At 29.3% G+C, this 16,319-nt stretch overlaps 1 long non-coding RNA gene across 1 annotated transcript; it reads left to right on the forward strand.

Annotated features, from left to right (window-relative positions):
* The first annotated feature begins 2,183 nt into the window (after positions 1-2,183).
* On the forward strand, positions 2,184-2,792 carry LOC145051972 (uncharacterized). Its single transcript, XR_013683882.1, has 3 exons — positions 2,184-2,309; positions 2,445-2,497; positions 2,585-2,792. It is a non-coding gene; the product is annotated as an uncharacterized LOC145051972 (long non-coding RNA).
* Positions 2,793-16,319: the final 13,527 nt, after the last annotated feature.

Below are 16,319 nucleotides of genomic sequence, written 5' to 3' on the forward strand. Positions count from 1 at the left end.
TCTAACAAACCAATTTTGCTTCTTACCAAAGATACAAAATCACTATAACTAATATACTAATAAAATATCAAAGCAAAGTCAGAATTACCTCCCAGTGCACATACGTATTCCAGATTAGTTCCATTAACTTGCCATCCCCCACCGGTTACAACACAAACCAAATATTCAATCAGTATTTAGAGCAAATTTTAGAGAAACTTCCTAAACAAATAACAACCAAACAGATAATTTTCTACAAAACTTTTTACATAGCAACATGATTTAGTAGTCAAACCAATTGATTTCATAGTCAAACTAAAAAAAAATCACAAATTCGCAGATGGAATGAGAGTAAATCGCAGATGGGGCTATTCCATCTGCGATTTTACCCTACATTTTCAATATATATAGAGAAAAAAATTTAAAAAAAAACACCTGCGAATGTACAAGCAGCTAAAGCACAACTGTGCTTTAGCTGCTTCTACATTCGTAGATGGGAAGCCCATTTCGCAGATGGGACTATTCCATCTGCGAAATTCAAGGCTATTTTTGCAACTTCGGTTTTTTTTGGCTATTTTTGTAATGTAATTAGTGTAAATGACTATTTTTGTCATTTTTTCTATTATAATTAAGGGTCTCCGCCTAAGGACCAATTAATATCCACCTAGATCGATAAGTTTCTTAACCTTAGTCGACAGCCCGCCCGACCACCGTCTAGCGACTTATATATATATATATATATATATATATATATATATATATATATATATATATCTTACTATCTTATAAAAGAAATCCTACTATTTCTAAAAATAGATTTAATATAATAATATTATTTTTTTAAGATGTCCAACTCTTTAAGTTTAAGATACAACAATACACTAATATAATAATATTAAATGTTAAGTTGTCCAAGCTTAGAAGCTCAAAGTATAATCAAACAATGCATCCTAAGTTTTTTAACCTTTTGTATCCGGTCCTATCTCTACCCTTATATCGTTCGCTTTGTTATCTCTTCCCCCAATATCGGTTGGCTTCCTTATTTCTTGATAAATTTTGAACAAGCCTTAAAATCCAATTCAAAATTCAAATAGTCCCCCAACTCCATTAATCTACTGATTAAGCATCCATAATCTTCGTAAACAACTGCTCCTCTTCTACACGCGCTGTACCTTCCACATCTCTTCAAATCCAATGTCGCTCTCAAAGCACCTAATGTCAGCCGCATCTACACCCTAGATCCTTCTCCTCCATACCCATTCATCTCTTTCTTAAAAGATCCTCACCGCTTTTCCCCAAAACACACGACATCCATCCTCCACCACCACCTGTCACATGCACCGACATCAACCTTTTCTTTGTTCCATGTTGCCTCTATTTGTTCCAGATTTATTCAAGGTATCAGTATGGTTTGATTTTGCTGTATTTTTGTTTGATTTTTTTTTTCAAATCGTTGAGTTTTCTTACATTTTCCAGATCGTTTGATTCATTCATGAATCTGGTGTCTGTATTTTTGATCTCCCGTCGAAGAACATGGCCAATGAAAGCTTTTGGGTTGCCCTAAACTCCAGTCTGCCACTGTGCCCCCTTTTCACTACGTCTTTGTTCCTCTACTCTTCGGTGTTTGGCTCTCTCCTCCATCGGCACCAGCTTCACGATCGGGCAATCTTTAATGACATCTTAGCTCTTCTTTGCGCCTTTTTCTCATTATAGGATCGTAGATGAATCTATATCTTGGAACTCTTAAATTTTTGTTCTTCTGATTTTGTGGTTTCATCAGCTTCAATTGTTGAACTATCTACAGATAGTGAGAAAATTGGTATTTGTAGCTAATACAACAAAAGTAAAGCTACCAGTCCAAATGATCTACCGGACATGCACACAGATCGACCATCACTTCGATACCTTCTGCGCCCGCTCTCCCCATTTTCATTTCAAATTTAGAATAACTCTTTCATGTTCTCTCTAGAAACCCTAGCTATCACCGCCTCACCACAACCACTTATCTCCTTCTCTCTTTCCTAATCCGTAACTCATCACCACAACCACCAGAAGCACCCCCTTCAACACAACGACCATGGTCATTCACCACGATCTTCCAACATCATCATCCTTCTGGAATTGCTCCCGACATTCACACCATCTTTTGCATCCATAACCAACCACAAGGCAAAAGAACTGTATTTATGTGTGTGCGCGTTTATAGGTCCTGAAAAGGGAGGAAATTGAAATCCGAGACCCAGATAACGAAGACATATTAAGATGATGCAGATTTGGTGTTAATTTGAGTAAAGTTCAAAACATTCCCCGTCCCCCTCAAAGATATATAGGTATTTGTTCAATTTTAAGTATATATGTACTTTTTGTTTGCTGGATTTCTTACCATTTAGGGTTTTTTTTTTTTTTTTTTTTTTTTTTTTTTTTTTTTTTACATCTGAGTTTGAAGGGTTTTGTTGTAAATACAGGAGCCATTTCCATCGAAACAACACTTTCTTCTCGAATTTTAAAAAATCAAAAGGTAACATTTGGATTTTGTAATGCCACTTCTGTTGATTTTTGTTTTATGCTATGTTGTGAATCCATTATCATCTTCTGTATATTTTAGGTATGCAAGAAAATGGGCCATCAAACGTTGGGGCTTCAAGGACCTACCTTTGTCGATAGCCCAGTGAAAGCATATTTCTTTGTAAAATTCACCTGCTATTCTCATTATCTATTCTCTTTAGTATATTTCAGTTATTTTTTGCTAGATATTTTTCTAGAAGTCATGTTTCTTATTTGTATGGTTTGTAGGTTGTAAGATCTGGACCTCAAAACAGAAAACAGGAGGTTAGTGTCATCTCTTGAAAATAGACAATTCAATATTATTATTTTTTTTGAGAAATTCTTACTATTTGTTCTACCTTTTGTAATTTGGCTATGAAATTAATTTGGGGTTCTTATGATTTCACAAAAAATTTATTCCGTTTTTTATTATGTTTTGGTTTTGGATTCATCTTACAAACATACAAGTTTTTTTTTGTGAAACTTGTAGGATTTTTGAACACATGGTGTTGATTTGATGATTTGTTGGAGGAGAAAAACAAGGCTTCATCAAAGTATTTAACTGAAGGTATACACTTATATTAGTATATGGTTTGCAGTTTGCACCATTTTCTAATTTCGTATTATATATGTGTCGTATCACACAACCATTTTCTGGAGTTATTTTTTAAAGAGATTGGGGATCTCAATATGGCTTTGTCAATGTATAAATCAATTATAATTCGTGAATTTTTTTTCTAATTTATCCACATAAGGGCAAATTCGTCCAGATTAGCCACTTTTCCATACTGAACCAATTCCTCTATTTATCTAATAGTGGTAAAAGCTTTCAATAAATTGACTGAAACGGGTAAAGAGCTTGTTGTTTTGGCTAATTGTTGCGTTTAATAATTGTTTTTTATTAATACATTAACCAATTTTTGATTCTGAACGTGTGTAACTACCATGAGACATTAACAAGGTTTGAAAATGCAAAGTTCCCAAATTGCGCCTCTTGATTTAAGTGGGTTGTTGCTATATGTATGTGGATGTACATGGTTGGGTATTTGTGGTTTTATGTCATGTAGCAGATCCCGATTAGGATATGACACTAAGATTATTTTGGGTAAATGATAATTTATTTTATCACATTTTTGAGTTTTGACTCTGTATTTAAATGTAACTGTTGGCTGAATGTGCAACACAAGAAAATGGGCCATCACATATCTATCGGTTGATCTAGATCTGGATGTGATGAAGCTTCGGATCTACATTTTAGTTCTGCAAGTGGTTTAATGGGTAAATTTCATGTTTTATTATCTCTAAATATTATTAAAACAGAACCCTTAATTCACCAATGAAGCAATCAGGACCCTTGATTGCATTTCAATCCTATGTTTTCCACCATTAGATTAGATTGATGACATCATCTTTTTCAAATAAAATTCAAACACAATTACATTTAATTATAGAATCTTTAATAATTATAGAATCTTTAAATTCAATAATTACATTATCAGTTATACCATATCATTCTATTTATATATGAGATATTAGTTTCTCTAATTAATATTGTTCTTAATTTAACTCTCTTATTTATAGCTCTTGGCTTCAAAATTCAAACCTGTTTAATTTTTTTTTTTTTTTGAAAAAATTCATTAAATAAGCATATAAGTAATTTGGTCATTAACCTATAAAATCTAATCTAATCCTATTAAATTAGCGAAATATCCCACGTAAAATAAATCAATTTGAGATAATGATTTTGAATTTAAAACTCATTAATTAAGCAAGTCAATTAATTTGAAATTTTGATTCAATATAAATGATATCATTTTTTTCTAGATGAATAACCGAAAATCTTCAAGATAATATTTTAGGATCTGTTTTTTTTTTTGAAACATAATAATTTCCTTACTGAAAAACAACCTATATATACGATTACATTGAAGTTGTTCTTCTTACGATTTTGAATTGAATCGTATGATTTACAGTGCTCTTCTTTAACGGTCTTATTCTATAATTTTTTTATAGGTTCTTTCTTTACTCTTTTCTCCTTCTTCTACAATTTCTTATTTTTACTTTGTTCTTATTACTTGTTATTACTATATTCCTATTGAGAGGTCATGATAAAATTAATCAATATATTTTTAGTATATTAGTTTCATTCATTTAGTTATAGAAACAAAATTATATCATTTATATTAATTTTTTTTTAATATGCTGACCCATGTTTGTCAAGAGAAAGCCATAAAAGTCGTTTTAACGTATGATGGTAAAACTCGTAGAACGGACCAAAAGCAAGATGAATAAGTTTTTTGTTGTTACACTTCAACTTGCATAAACAAATACATATATCTTGTTCTAAGTTTTTCAATAATTCTTTTATACATATTATTATACTCTTTAGTTAAATTTTCTAATTTTATATTACCGTATTTGTTTATATCAATGGCTTTAGTTTCAAAATCGACATTCAAGTACAAAATTTACCGGTGTGGTGTCACTTATATTATTTGATCGTAAAACAAAGAAACTTCTAGAAAAACTGCACAAGAGTTGCTTCAAAAGTTTAATGAGATTATCGATATTAACGTCATTTATATAAAACTAATTTTTTACCTTTTGTCTATCTATTTTTATAACCATTTTTTTTTTTAATTTTTAGGAGGGTAATATGAAGATTTATCCATTTGCTTTGAATGTACTTTTCGATAAAAAGTTGGTGTTCAAATTCAAATTTCACATTATAATTTGAAGAACAAAGTTAATGATTATACGATCTCAAACTTCATTGTTGATAATACAATCATTGTTGAATTGGAAAAAAATTTAACATCGAACGGGAAACATTCTTTTACGCAGAATACTACAAACATTACACTTATTAAGTTTTGTTTTTTATATTTCAGTTGACCAACTAACATATTTCTATGTACTACAAATGTAGGCGCCAAAATCCAATTTGCTTAATGTTTTATTGACAAAAGTCGGATGTCAAGACACATTAAATTCGAAGGTTTCAAAATATAATATAACTAAATCTAATATTTTAAAAACCTTAAAATATTATTAACTTTTAGATTGACATATGAATTTATTTTCTACATTTAGGATGTTGTTTCGTTTACTGGTGATAACGCCACACCCACTTCGAATCTTGGTAAAAACACTGCAACAAGTCCATTTACTAAGTGGACATCCTTCAAAAAAATTATGGACATGAAGAATTAAAACGCAACTGGTAAGATGTTTACGATGTTGATAATTTGACAACCATGTCCTCGAACAAACGACCATCAACATCAATGACAAATCGTACTTCTAGAGAAGGCAAACCCAAAACTGTTAATTTCAAAGCAAGATAAATAATATCTTATTTTTATGATTTTGTTTGAGTAGTTGAGTGATTTGAATATTATTCATTTCATATTTTGTTTACATACTATTTGGTTATGTGGTTTGATTTTTGATGACTTTATTTCATACTATTCGTTTTTGGGTTAGAATTTTGATCAGTTGAATATATTTTGGATTTTATGAAATGTTGAATTATTCATCTATTTTCCTTTTAGGTTTAAACTCAGATAAATTGAAAAATTTAATCATATTTTACTCTATTATTTCGTTTGAATGTGAATATTTCAGCATTGTTACAATGTTATTCATTACAACCTCAATATAAATATTAGAAAACTACCACTTTTTAGAAAATTGTAAACTTTTATAAATCTTTTAACCGTTATAAAACAATTATTTATATTTCTTGTGAAATTATTTATAAATTTATTAGTAATATTTACCATTGAAATATAATTATTTTTAGATATTAATGATATCATACAATTTTATAGAATTAAATAATAAAACTCATTACAATGATGCTAGAGAGAGACGAACACTAAGACGTTTACATTTACTAAATAGAAAATTGACATCTATGTTTAAAAGAGAAACTTTATTACATCATCTAAAACAATAAAGACTTTTGATTGTGTTTTACTTATACATTTCCACCCTTAGATCAAATTACTTATGTAATATTGACCAATGTTTGATCAAACACGTTGTCTATTAACGTTTCCGCTCAAACCTTCACCAATTTCCTCTATCCCTAAAATAAAATTCAAAATTCAAATCCTCTCCAAATTTAAAGTCGTAATTTATGCACTGACCATCCTATATGTTTGCAAATCAACATGATATATCTTCATAATTATTCTATTTCATTTTCAATGTAGATCGATGGTACCAAAATTCATCAAGGGAAAAACAGTCATCTTGAATTTAAATCTTATTAATATAGTAAATAACTCAAGTTTTGAAAGTAATAATTGGTTTGATATATGCTAAATTGCAATTGCTTGATTTCCAACTATCTAACTCAATAATTGTATGTATTTATTCTTAAACTTACCCTTATTTATAATGTTATTGATTATATTTACTATATTTAAGTTTAAATTGCAGAGAATTTTACTTGAAAATGATGAGCATTAGTTGATGTTTGTATTGAAGCTTGAGGAGGATGCAAAACTCTAAATACTTCAGTGGTAATATCCTACATACTTAATAATTGAGTATTTTGAAAAAAAATATTTTCCATTAACTTTGATAACAAATTTGTTGAATTAAGCATATTTTTATGCTTATAAATTTGTTTTCTCTACTCACTTGTACTTATCATCTTGAAGATGAGAAAACATTAACCATGACTATATTGAAAAGTGCCAAAAAGATCATATTGGTCATACCTTTCTGACATGATCTTCAAATGTTCTTTGCTCAATTCTTTGTTTTTTATTTATATCGTTTTTGTGTATTTGATTTGTTTCTTCAAGAAACTCGGTTTTCTACTAATTTTGATAAAAAATTGTTGAATTAAGCATACTTTTATGACTATAAATTTGTCAATTTTCTATTAATAAATCAAGTGTAAATGAATTTGAACAATTGTTAAATTTCATATTCTATAATGTAATTAATGCACTAATTAATCAAATAATAATACATGTCCAAGTGGTTGGGTACCTCCAGGACAATAAGCAAACATGCAAATTATAAGCAATTTCACAATATTGTATTTTTTACTAGCTTTAAATTAACAATTACTTCTTTCACTTGCTTAAGATTATTGATTACTCATGTAGGTTTGTAATAAAAATTTTGATAAATTGAAAAAGTTGTTCAACAAAACCTAATTGGTTATATATCAATTTAGACTTCTTTTTGTGTTGTCATGTTTGTTGATTTGACTATGTAGGATTAATTTGAAGTTCTATTTCTCTACAGGAATGTTAATGTTCACATTCAAGTAGAAACAATCACAATTGGTAAGTATCCAAATGATTTTCACTTACATTAATCAAATATGTTACTTTAAATGGTGCGTTCTCATAGAAGTCATACCGGTTGTCACTATATAGATCTTCTAGCGGTCTATAGAAGAATCCTAGCGGCTCTATGAATAATTCTGCTGCGTTTTCAATGAATGATCACTCTATCAACATTCGTTCTCTAAAGTTCTTTCTCTTATGTTTGATATACATGTGTGTCACAACAATAAGGTAGAAAGAGGTGTTTGTAACCATTAAAGATGAAAAGGTAAGATATAATTTAAGAATATTATATAAAGTATAAATTGTGGATTTGTGATATTTATTTGTATGACAAATATGTTGTTTGATTGCTAGGTTATATTTCAAGGTTTTTTTTTTTTTTTTTTTTTTTTTTTTTTTTTTTTTTTGTAATTTGATTTTGACAAGTTTGATCTAAATTTAATAATTGAAGCACGTATGAAAAATATGTGCTAACGATTTGGAATTTGTATTGCCCTCCAGAAACCATTTGTAGTCTCATAGACCGTTCCTTCATATCTTGGTAGGTCTTAGAATTTCCCCAAATTTGGCTACAAAAAGTCATGGATGCACTTCTTGAATCAATCCTCTAAACCGAATTTCATTTGTTAGTTGGATGCAGTGATCAAAATGCAAAATTTGTGAAAAGTCATTATTATTTATTAGTGTTAACATTTGGTAAATTATGAAACTAATATTATATTTTTGTTCATAACATGTTTTTTTTTCTTGTAATAATTTCTTTGATTAGAAGATATGTATATGTAATCGGGTGTAGTTTGAAAAATCATATTTTAATTCTTATAAGAAAAAAGTACTTTATAAATTTACCAAATTAAAATATCTGAATTTTATGTTTATGGTTATGACAATGCACTTAAACTGTAATCTTTATCGAAATTCTTTGCAGAATTTAATGTTGGTGGTACATATAATAACTTATTGTTGCTTTTGGTTTTACAGGGCCAATATGAAAAGAGTCATGTAAGCCTCCATGGAGGTTGGTACACCTGACAAATCCAATTCATAACGCTACTACACAATATGTTTTAATCAAGAAGTCACATCATGTTGTGATAAAACAAAGATCACGTTGATCATTTATGTTAAAAATTATTGTATTAAAAAACTAAATTACTCTAATATAAATATTAAATATTTTTATTTAATAAGTTTGGTTCAAAATGTCTAAAAATAATCTAACTAATATTTTTTATTAAAATTTCACCTAAGACAATGTCACCTATTGATGTAATATGTATTTAATTTATGTTCTCCGCGTTTAACGCGGGTCATAATCTAGTTTAGTAGTTATAAAAATATCTTGATCTATATATTTTCTTCATTTGTATAATTTTTTTTCTGCTCTGTCATCAACGTTAACACATAAATGTTCACCTGTTTGTTCAGCTAAAGTCAAGTGGGAAGATTTTGTTTTTTATTGAATGTGTACTATAATATTTTGTATATGATGCAATTTTTAAGTTAAGGTTTATCAATTTTATTTAATTTTTTTTCAAATATATTGACTGGATTGTACATGTGTTTTGTAGGTGACTTGGAACGTTTTGTGTCAACACTGATGTTGGATACAATAGGCAACTTGTAACTTTTGCCTTATGTTATGAAGATTTTACTGTATTGGAACTTTTGTGTTAATGATGTGGGTTTTACTAACCCAAAAAAAGCAATGTACTTACAATTTTTACTAAAATTAGCAATATGTAACCCATAATGACAATATACTCACATTTTATTAAACACATCAGCATCATTCTTACATAATGTTTATACGTATTTTTGGTTATAGTTTTAAAGATTGTATTAACCGCCAGCATTCTTACATTTTATAATACATTTTCCATTTTTAATAATAATGTGCATAAGTATGATGCATATTTTTGGTTATAATTTTGTAAGATTGTATTGAAACAAATGTTTAGATTTTCTATAACCAAGTTGGAATTTAGGCATTCTTCTTCATATAAGATGAATGTATCTTTTTTTATCAAATTTTAATTACTTGATTATATAATTAAAATTTTAATTTACATAATCAATTCATTACATTAGTCGTTGTCTTTCGTTTTCAATGATTTTTCTCGTATTTTGAATTATATACATGTCACATTTCCTTTGACAAAGTTTACATTTTTAATAGACGAGGAAACTATCATGATCATTTTAGGATGGCATCAAAACCATTTAAGAACTATATTAAGGACATCCAACATTAATTTAATTTTTTAATAAGTAGAAAACATTTTTTATGTTGAAAAGTTTAAACTACCAGTAAAAAAAATTAAGGGTATTTAACTGGATACCCTTTTTATAATACAAGTTTGTTCATAGCCGTAAGCATGCCACTTTATATCAACAAAGGCAAACAAATATAAATGAACGAATATAAACGATTATTAACGAATGAAAATAGACGAATATAATTGCATTCATCGAAAGAAAACTAACTGTCCAAAGAAAAAGTAATTGCCCAAATGGAAACTAATCATTGTCTCCGCATGTCATGACTATTAGTACCATATTAACTAAAATGAAATTCCAACAAAACCAAATGAATTGTCTAACAAACTAATATGTAATACACATTTTTTTAAATAACAATCTTCTTTTACTTTTTAGCCATAATGTGTACGCACTTTCATTTTTACCCATAATATCAAATTACTAACATTTAATTTCATAAAAGCAGTAGCATACTTATAATTTTTCTCGAAGCAAATTAATAGCCAAAAAAAAATATTTGCGGTTGCCATTTATATTAATCTATGTCTATCACTTAATAGTAAACGATATTTGTAGATTCATTACATATATATATTTTTTTTAAAACGGCCTATACATGCACACGAAACACACTATATTGTAACTCCTAAACCTACATATTTTGTCTATTGTGGGACTTGGACCCCAACCTTTAGTTGGGGGACATCCATTCGTCAACTCTTGATACCATTAGGCCAATTACTCTTTTGTTATTCATTACATTTTTAATAAAACATGTTTCTGAAAAGAAAACTATTTTCCGAAAAGAAAACTATGTGCCACCTTGACCGGTTTATTTTTTTCGGTGATTTGGTGTATCATGTCACAAATAATGCAAAAGTTAGATTCTGTTGTCTTCGACATGTACCTTCTTTTGGAACATAACATTTTAAAAAAAATATCGCCGAAAGAAGTTATTTGTCCCCGCCGTTGTGCGTGGGTAAACGGCTAGTATATATATATATATATATATATATATATATATATATATATATATATATATATATATATATATATATATATAAGCAAAAAAGAAAAATATATTTTGAGAATTTAAGGATGGGCTTGGGCTACCCTGGCTCATAGGGGGCTTAGCCCGGCAGCAAACAACATACCAATTCTTTCACCCAAGTGTATCAGATATGTACTCCTGAAAAGAAAAAAAAAGTTGAACAAACACCACACCTTATTTTTTTAGTTTACACAGAGAGGTACGACAACATGTGGTCGTGGTAGCATGTTGTCGTGGTAGTGAGTTGCATAGAAGGTGGTACAAGTGAGAGAGGTGTTTAGACATCTGTAGTTTAGGGTTTGAGAGATGGAAATGGTGAGGCTGACAATGAATATATGGTAGTGGTGATGATGGATGATGCGGTTGTGAAGATATTGGTGGATTCTTAAAAATCACATAAACCCCGGTTGAAGCTTCAATCTTTTTTGCTCTGAAGAACCCCAACTTATATTTACAGATTCGTCGAATACAATAGACGAACAGATAGAGAAATTCACTTCTTGGTTTATTAGGATTACCTTGATGATTTGTTGAGATTTTTTTTATTGCTGATTATATGGAATCGTAAACTGCCATACAATCAATATTGGATAATCTAAGTAGAAGTCGATCAAATTTGAATTTGAATTCAAATTGGAAATCACATGATTTAAAGGATTTAAAATTAGTTACCCAGACGATTATATATGGAAAATCAATTGATGTATATCCAAATTAACATGGTCCGTCAGTATCACATTGGTAAAAACGGTTGAAAATAAGGGCTCTTCTGCTAGCGAATTAAATAAATTATATACAATTAAAAGCTGAGTCATTAAATACAAAATCTGCACGGTGACAAAATCTTGTTAAGACAATTAAATAATTGCTGGCCTTGTGACGACATGTCTATGCCAATCATAAATTACTATAATGTCCATCTAAACTTTACGACCAACCTTCATTAGGTACTATATGTTTGCTGCTTGTGTTGTTTACTGTGTACCACAATTCAAACACACACAACATAGAACATCACCAAAACCAAAGATACAAAGTTGGCCAATCTCAGTGCACACTTCAAGATTGTGAAAAGGACACTTCAATTTTGATCAAGAATAACATACTGAATGTTGGCTTATAGGCAATTTAGATATTATATTTCATCTTTCTTCAAAGTGTTTATAAGTCTTTGCTATCTTATATATATATATATATATATATATATATATATATATATATATATATATATATATATATATATATATATATATATATATATATGGTTTAGGTTCTATGGAAAACAAAAAAAAACCCTAAAAATCATAAAAATACTTAGAGATTACAAAAAAAATTTTGAATTTTTTTTTTTTATAAAAAATCGCAGGTTTTTGTTAAAATTCGTTGAAAAAAAAATAAAAAATCTTTTTTTTTTGTAAATTTTTTTTTTCAAAATTTTTTTCACCGATTTTGTATAAAAAGCTGCGATTTTTTCAAAAAAAATTTCAAAAAAAAATTTTGTGATCTCTAAGTATTTTTTTTATGCATTTTTATGATTTTTAGGGTTTTTTTGTTTTCCAAATAACCATTCCCATATATATATATATATATATATATATATATATATATATATATATATATATATATATATATATACTAGAAAAGATTGAGGCTCGTGCTAAGCACGACCCACATAGGATAATTTGGGTATTTCTTTAACCGTTGTTTAAATATTGTTTTGATAACCAAAATAATGAAAGTACAATGCTATAAATGGATGGATTTTCAAATTATAATGCATGAATAAGGAAATAAAATGAAATTATACTGTTATAATCCCATGCCCACAAAAGGCAATTTGGCTATTTTCAAAAATTGGGGTAGAATGTTATCATTTGAAGGATTCTTTAAAACACAACATTCTAAAAAGCAAGGATGAAACTACAAAGTTCTAATATGAATATCGGGTTATACATTTTCAGGTAGTGTTTCTCTTTTGTGTGACATATGGCCTAAAATAAAGGGTTGTATCTGTTGCTCATGCAATATTGAGTCAACTTATACCATCTATTATGGTTTTAAGTTGAAGATGCATTACAGACTTATACTGGACAGATGATGTATGTCAGACATAAGGGTTGTATGATCAATGAAAATGTCAACAAATGACCATATACCATTCTAGACTTTCAAAGCAGAGTGCATATGAGAATGGACCTTTTCCATTATACTTCATTAAAATAAAGAAAAAAAAAAGAAAAACAATTAAGTTTGTTACTACTTACAACAGCAGACATAAAAACACAATTAAGATTCAAGATCATTATGAGATCTTTGTTTGAATTGTTTTCACAATTAACTTTCTGAGACATAATTCTTCCATCACGTTCTGCAACTCTTACCGCATCGAGCTACACATGAACAGGAAAAGTAAAGTACAATATATAAGCAAGTGCATAATTTTTTGTAAGCATTTCACGAACATAGAAAAATGATACCACCAACAAACTTGGGAAATTTACACCCGTTGCGATCATCATATCATTCTATATAGCCTCTTAGCTTCTTATCATAATATTGTTATCATCGGTAAAAAAAATATGGAACCATGAGCATCATTAACCATATAAATGAGTACATATTTTCCATTTTATGAGAGCTTCTTTTTTTTATACCTTTTCATATAAGCAGGAGCATCAGTAACCATATCTAATTTGTCAATTATAGCATCACACTTACCATTCTTTTTTTGCCAGTTTATAATAGCTATTCTTCTATATAGTTTCTTATCTACATTAGAACAACCAACAACAACTGTTATTTCTGTGTAAATGTTTGATGGTTGATGACATCCAACCATGATCTTGAAATTTGATGAGAATACTATACCAATTTTTTGATCGGTTGACGATCTGGTTCATTCAAATAGTTAGTTGATAAGGTTCAATTGACAAAAATCTTGATATTAATCATTTTTCTTATGGAATACTAATGCAGTTAAGATAAACGCAGATATTGCTGATTTATTCTTCACAAGTACTTAATCCCGATCAACAATTTGCAATTATTGGTTAACGTAAGAAAGAGGAGTACTGAAGTGTAATTACATCATGATGGTTTAATTTCAAATTTTGAATATAATTATGGAATTGTCAATTCCTAACTTAAAAAAATGCAAATTCATTTGAACTTAAACTTTTAACACCAGGTTGTATTGACATAACTCACAAAAATTACGAGATAGTACTAAAAAATTTTACTAAGTGGATGTTTTTTGTTTTTTTGTTTTTTTTTTTTTTTTAATTTTAAGGAAATAGTTGACCAATTATGGTCAATTTTAGAAAAATAGAAACATGGAAAACAAATTTGCAATTTGAAGGCTATGCCAATTTTTTTTTTTTTTTTTTTTTTTTTTTTTTTTTTTTTAATTTGATGAAAATTTGATGTTTTGAAATTACACCATACATATAATTTGGGATAATTATGGTCAATGTTAGTTTAGGATAGAGACCTATGTACGCCACCAACCTTCATGAATATTGGGAATTATGCTTTTGAAAAGGTAATAACCAAACAGATCATAAAAGAAACGAGGGAAGAAAAGTGATTATCTATAGGGTAACATACACGAAGGTACTAATCAATCACAATGGTTTTAGACCTTTATTGAATCAGGAAGATGAAGCGTGATAAATTTCATGCAATTTGATAGAGGTTTTTCATCGATTTCACATACAACCGATAATTATTCAGAAACGTTTTGAGCCAATTTCACAAATCAAAGGAGAACATGTCGTGTTATAATGTAGAATAGAAGCAAGAATGATTCTAAAGTAATTACAGTCGAATGAAATTGGGGTCCGTGATGATGTACCTGTGGGGATGAAAGGACTGCAGGAGATCACTTTGAGTTGTGGTTATTTTTTGATTTGACATTAGTTGGCGTTGGAGTAAGTTGTTGATCGCTTAATTATGGGTTCTGTATCAGTGGGGGATGTAATCGGCTTCTACTTCTTCTTGTGGAGGAGGCAAATACACAACAGATGGAGATTTGGAGGATGTATTCATCTATTGTATTTCCTTTATCCAGACAATGGATACGATGATTAAGAATGTTTGAGTCGACATTTTTTCTAGAATGTGTCGTTTTGTATTGGGTTACGTGGAGGAAATAGAACCCTGTGATTTTGTTGTAGAAGCCACCAGAATAAAAGGGCTTTTATATATATATATATATATATATATATATATATATATATATATATATATATATATATATATATATATATATATATATATATATATATGAAGTATCATTTGAGAACTCAAATTTTTCCGAAAACCCGAAAACTAAAGATGGAACGTTAGATAAAAATGTAACGAGTTAGATTAAAAATAGTATAATTGTAATTATCACTAGTTTGAATGACACGTTAGACTCTTTAAAATGGATCACAAGGGCATAATCGGCATTAAATATATCATTCATAACGATTTATTTGACTAATTCTATTTAATTTAACTTTAAAGAAACCCCTCCCTCTTTCTCTCTCTCTCTCTCTCTCTCTCTCTCTCAAAACACGTCTTCTTTCCCTTTTTCTCTCTCATGTCTCATGTTCTTCACACGTCTCCAGATCTCTTATCCATCGACCGTTTCCGTCCTCCTTCAACCGATCACCTCTACCTCCGTCAATGATCTACAACGGCTACCAATCAACAATCCTTAATCCATAAGCAAGCAGTTGATCACAAGTCATCCGCTCTCGCTTATGTTGCTTATACTCGGAAATCAAGCTCTAGAACTCTAAGCTCGTTAGAATTTTCGTTAATCTTTGACGCAACTATATGGATCTCATCTCAAAACCTGCTTATAGAGTTTTGTTCGACCCAGATGTAGAATCAACAGACGAAGTGACGCTCCGACAGTTCGAGAAGAAGGTGAAATAGCGAATTAAGTTATCTAAAAAAAGAACATAGCCTTCGTATGATCCCTTTCTAGTACCCTATCTTGAGCATAAAAGTGTTCAGTAGGAAAAGACTGGAAGAAATGGGATTCGAACTCATGCATGATGCAATCTTCTTGTATGTCGATTTAGCAAACCAATGCCTTAAGCCCTTGTGCTATCCCCCCAGGATCAGATCAGATAGCCCTTTGGGCAACCAACCCATTTCGCTCTATCATTTCT

This window comes from Lactuca serriola, chromosome 5 (assembly GCF_051521515.1).
Source record: "Lactuca serriola cultivar US96UC23 chromosome 5, Lser_US96UC23_V15, whole genome shotgun sequence".
NCBI lineage: Eukaryota > Viridiplantae > Streptophyta > Magnoliopsida > Asterales > Asteraceae > Lactuca > Lactuca serriola.